General features: G+C 44.7%; 1 pseudogene; it reads left to right on the top strand.

The window, feature by feature from the left end:
- The first annotated feature begins 534 nt into the window (after positions 1 to 534).
- LOC125525392 lies at positions 535 to 4,667 on the top strand (annotated as a pseudogene).
- Positions 4,668 to 6,012: the final 1,345 nt, after the last annotated feature.

Here is a 6,012-nt window from a genome sequence, read left to right on the forward strand (position 1 = left end):
CTGCTGTGCATGTAGGTGATATTGTGATAAGGCGAAGCGAAGGCGCGACGTGACGATCAGGTGATGGCAAGGGTGCTCAGCGCGAGGGAAAATTCATCCATCGGCGCGCTGCTTGCATTTTTCTTGCCAAGAGATCTGATCTGATCTTTTTTTTAGGGAAAGATCTGATCTAATCTAATCTGATCGATCAGCCATACTGCATGCGTTTTTCTTTCCGAGATATCAGAGATCGTGCGTGTATCACGTCTTAGATAGCCCAGCAACCAACTTGGGCCAGATCAGAATTTTTCTGTACATGTAATAGCCAACTTGGGCCAGATCAGAATTTTTCTGTACATGTAATAGGCCTGAAGCCTTGCTACTCTGGGCTACTAACGTACGTACGTACCTGCTGAGAGGGGGCCCCTGGAATTGGGGGGCCCGGGGCAGCCGCCCCCCCCCCCCCCCCCCCCCCCCCCCCCCCCCCCCCCCCCCCCCCCCCCCCCCCCCCCCCCCCCCCCCCCCCCCCCCCCCCCCCCCCCCCCCCCCAGGGCCGGCCCTGTCCCTCCCCTTCCCTCCCCTCGGCCTCCGGCCCTCGCCGACCTCTCCTCCGCGAGTTTGTGACTCTGTGTCCGGTCAGGCCTCCCCCTGCCGCCAAGGCCAGGGGCCAGTCCGCCTCTGCCCTCCGGCCTCCCCGGCTCGCCTGCTCGGCTCGCCGCCCTGCAGGGCTGCAGCCGCCCTCCACGGCACGTCTCCACCTCCGGCAGTCCAGCCTCCGTGGCTCTGTCCAAGGTATTTCCCCCCTCTGTTTTTAAACATATTTGAAGATTTTTTTTTTGTGAATGTCATTGCCTGTGATTGCTAGAAAGTAGTACCGTAGAAGATAAAAATTGAACTACTTGTTATGTGATTCATTTGTTACTTATGTGATTCACTGATTGCCAGATAGACATAATGAACCTAGTGACCACTACATCTCTTTATTATTTTCACTAATTGGTTGTACATTGAAATTGTTTGTCCAATGACCAATGTCCATCAGTCCAGGCGACATTGCCACTGCCACTGATTTCTGCTTTGTGTATTTGATGATGAAGATGTCCAAGTAGATTTGGCAGCTTTGGAACTTGATTCCGGTAGCCACTGCTAGTGTTGAGAGGGTATTTTCCTCGATGAAATATGTGAAGAATCCACTAATAAGAAAGAAAAATGGGTGATAAATATTTGAACAACTGCTTGGTTGCATTCGTTGAGAGAGTAAGTCTGAGTTTGCATATTTGCTATGTTAGTTCATGGGGTTGATGCACATTTGCTGCTCTTGAAAAGGAAAAAGATGAATATGTGAAGTGAAACATATGCATTGGCTCACAATGTTTTTCTGCCATTTGCAGATTCCTGCTTGTAAGCAGCTTGATGGAGGCGATGGCCGCGAAACTAGTATTCCCCCAGGACAACCCACCACTTTCCATCATTTCTGCTGCTAAGATTGCAGTTGTTCCTATAACCACTGATCCCTGCCTCCCCTCAGGTTCAGTGCCCACACTACACTTCGGTTCTGGGTAAGTGATTACCTTTCAGTGTACATATTTAGGCTTTGACTTCCCCCCTCTGATTACTCATTTGCTTTCTTTTGACGTCAACTATGGATGATGTTATCATGATTTATGCTTGAATTGCCTCTTCTCTTTAATCTCTTCATTGTAATAATATCTGTGACTGTAAGAAATTATGTTAACGAAAATGGCGACCATTAGAACATTATGGGTTAACAAAAACAGTTTTTTTTGCTGAAACATGCTTTTCCACTACTCATTGCCCTTGTCAGTATTATGTATGTTAATTTGTAGTGTCTCAATGAACCTATCATCATTCTGTACAGGGACTTTATACATGGTGTCAACACAGTTCTTCGCTATATTGCCCGTACTACATCTGTCTCCAGCTTCTATGGCGAGAACGCTATTCAGGAAGCACGTGTACGTTTCTGTTCCACATATGCTGCTTGTCAATGATTTTCAAGAATCGTCTCAGTATATTCTAAGCTATGTTTTTAAAGCGTCCCTAAGGCGACGCCTAGGCGTCGAAGCGCTCCCCCTCCGCTTTGGAAAATCGACCGCTTTGGGTGCCTAGGCGTTCATAGCGCCCGCCTAGGCGTCGCCTAGGCGCCAAAGCGCCCCCCCTCCCTAAGGCGGTAAGGCGTCGCCTTAAAAACATAGATTCTAAGTTGCCACTGTTATTATGCCTATGTAGGTTGATGAATGGCTCGAGTATGCACCACTCATTCTTTCAGGCTCTGAATTTGAAGCCGCTTGCTCATTTCTTGATGGATACTTGGCATCTCGAACCTTTTTGGTTGGTCATGGTCTGACAGTTGCTGACATTGTAGTGTGGTCAAACCTCAGAGGTAATTTCTGGCTTCTTTCGTTCATGTGTAGTTTAATGTTCTCTCCCTTTGTCTTACCCTGGAGGTCACAACTGTTTTCTTCAGGAGCTGGTCAACGATGGGAAAGTTTAAGGAGGTCAAGGAAGTACCAAAACCTTGTCCGTTGGTTCAACAGCGTAGCTGTAGACTATGCACTAGAGGAAGTTACATCTGTTTATGTTGGAAAGCGAGCAATTGGCAAATCTCCCGCACCATGCCTGAAAGAAAAGATGCCTGGCTTGAAGAACACCTCAGGTCATGAGATAGATCTCCCAGGTGCAAAAGTTGGGGAGGTTTGCGTACATTTTGCCCCAGAGCCTAGCGGATATCTCCACATTGGTCATGCTAAGGCTGCACTGTTGAACCAGTATTTTGCAGATAGATATAAAGGACGTCTCTTAGTTCGATTTGATGACACAAATCCTTCCAAAGAAAGCAGCGAATTTGTTGAGAACGTCCTGAAGGATATTGAGACCCTTGGAGTTAAATACGATGCAGTTACATACACATCGGATTATTTCCCAAAGCTAATGGAAATGGCCGAATGTTTGATTAAGCAGGGAAAGGCATATGTTGATGATACACCCAAGGATAAAATGAATACTGAAAGGAGGGACGGTGTGGAATCTAAATGTAGAAACAGTACTGTTGAGGAGAACTTGTTGTTGTGGAGTGAGATGGTTAATGGTACAAGAGGGGTACTCAGTGCTGTGTGCGTGGTAAACTTGACATGCAGGACCCCAACAAATCACTTCGAGATCCTGTTTACTACCGTTGCAACCCTGATCCCCATCACCGAGTTGGCTCAAAATACAAGGTCTATCCAACATATGACTTTGCATGCCCATTTGTTGACGCATTGCAAGGAGTGACTCATGCTCTTCGTTCAAGTGAATATCATGATCGGAACGCACAGTACTACCGTATCCTTCAGGACATGGGGCTGCGGAGGGTTGAAATCTTTGAGTTCAGCAGACTGAATATGGTTTATACCGTCCTTAGCAAGCGCACGCTTCGCTGGTTTGTACAAAACAAGAAGGTGGACGACTGGACTGACGCACGCTTTCCCACTGTACAAGGCATATTACGCCGTGGCTTGAAGATTGAAGCCTTGATCCAGTTTATACTCGAGCAGGTAATCTACTAATGAGTTATCTTCTTCTCTATTATTATTATTATGTGTAAGTTTTGAGTTATTAACTCTCCTTTCTTTTTTTTGCATTTCCTATTTGTGAAGGGTGCTTCAAAGAATCTGAATCTCATGGAATGGGATAAACTCTGGACAATCAACAAGAAGATAATTGATCCAGTATGTGGAAGGCATACTGCTGTGCTGAAGGACAAAAGTGTGCCCTTGACACTTACTAATGGCCCAGAGGTACCATTCATTCGAATTTTACCTAGGCACAAGAAATGTGAGGGTGCTGGAAATAAGGCTATAACGTTCTCAAACAGAATTTGGCTAGAGTATGCTGATGCATCAGCCATTAGCGTGGGTGAGGAAGTCACTTTGATGGACTGGGGAAATGCTATCATTAAAGAAATCAAGACAGATGATGGAACAATTACTCAACTAGTTGGTGAACTCCATCCTGACGGGTCAGTGAAGATGACAAAGCTGAAGCTAACCTGGCTATCAGATATTGAAGACCTTGTGTCTCTCTCTTTGGTGGATTTTGACTACCTAATCATCAACAGAAAGGTGAGGCATCATGTTCTATGTTCAAGTCGGTAGGCTTGCAGTCACTTGAGCACCAGAACCGTTTCTTATACTACCTATTTGCTGCATTATTTACTTATTAATCTGTTCAACTATGCGTTGCTTGGCGAACTTATCTCTTCCATCAATGTGTCCATATTGTCTCAGTCAATCCTAATTCCTAAGTGGTACATCTACATGTTCTTTTAGTCCTAATATGTGGCACTTTTGCAGCTGGAACTGGGAGAAGATGATAAGCCCGGAGGTGAGAAGTTCCTTGAAAATCTTAACCCATGCACCCGACGAGAAGCTTTAGCTCTTGGAGACCTAAACATGCGGAACATCAAGCGAGGAGAAGTTGTACAGCTCGAAAGGAAAGGCTATTACAGGTGTGATGTTCCATTTGTCGGGTCATCAAAACCAATCATGCTTTTTGCCATTCCCGATGGTCGACTGAAGTCCACGTCGATTGTTTCTGGAGCCTAGCTTCAACAAGTTATGTTGGGTAAATAGTTGGTACTTTTTGGACAAAAATCTTGCAACCATATTGGTATCCTCAGACTGAAATATGGAACTTCAGATTTCGGTTCTTCAGTGTCGCTGTGTAGTTCCTTTTGCATGTTTTGAGGACCTGTAGATTTGCGGAACAAATATCAAGATGATAATTGATTGATCTTCTCCACATCTGTGAGCCGTTCTGCTCTCTTCAGCATATGCTGTGTTGTTTAAGTTCTCACGTTTTTTTGTACTCCTAGATGCCGATCTATTGTGACCCAAATGGTCTTCCTAGTAGGACCTATTTGGTGTGATTCCCATATATGTTGACCGTTTCATGCAAAATTTGCTTTACCTTTAAATTGCACCCAAAACTTCTACGGTTAATTTTGGCAGTTTTTCTCTCTCTGTACCATTCGCACCTTGCTACACTGGCTGGGACCATGTCCCTTGATTTTTGTTCTCACTTGGTATAAACTATGCCTGCAATCTCTACATTTCTTCTTTTTGGGACAAATTTTTGTACATTTGGGAATCAAGGAACTAACTGGAACCTTTTTTTTAATTGAGGAATTAACTGGAACTGGTAGAACCTGAACCCTTGCTTAGGCATGAAAATAAGAATAGGGGAAGGGCAGCATCTATAGGAAATTAAGTAGTGAAAGGTTATATCGATAAAAAAAAGTAGTGAAAGGTTGTCGTGCCGACAAATACCGGCAAGGGCACATGTCCGCATGAGACCAAGAGGGAGGATGCGGCGTTTTTATTCCCCGAACTTTTAAAAGATTTATTCCATACTCCTAGGGTTCAAAAACAAGATACAGAAGGTAATGTGCAACATTGCACATTTTTCGACAATGGGTGGATTTTATTTACTCAATATAAAGTATGAATAGGATACAAACACAAATAGCATATACCCGGCCTCTGCATAATTAATATGCACATAGACAACGCTAATGCGTACACACAAAAATAGCCAGCAAGTATCAAAGTCATATAAGACTAAAGCTATGCCTAAGCGAGGAAAAAGGAAATACCTAAGGCGATCAAATCTCTGATCGGTAAACTATAACAAATGACGACCTTATCCGCACCAGCTATCTCATGACCCCACACAGACGACAATGTTCTTCAGAGGAACACCTTTAGGAAGGGAGCGACGCACAAGCGTCGTCGTCACCGGACCGAATCACCAAAGGCTAGGTTCTAGGTTTTCACCCTAAAAGAACCAATCTGAGCATATCTGAATAATGCCTTCAACAAGGTAATGATGCAACATCGCCATTGTCAGGTATAACCATCTTGGCCAGACCTAGGTTTTCACCCTGGAACTCGAGACCGGGTGTTTAAAAAGCACCATCATCGAAGTCACTCATGTGTTGTCTCCACCATTTTTCCTCAATCAGCAACAGCG

The sequence above is a fragment of the Triticum urartu genome, chromosome 1 (assembly GCF_003073215.2).
Source record: "Triticum urartu cultivar G1812 chromosome 1, Tu2.1, whole genome shotgun sequence".
In the NCBI taxonomy this organism is placed as follows: Eukaryota; Viridiplantae; Streptophyta; class Magnoliopsida; order Poales; family Poaceae; genus Triticum; species Triticum urartu.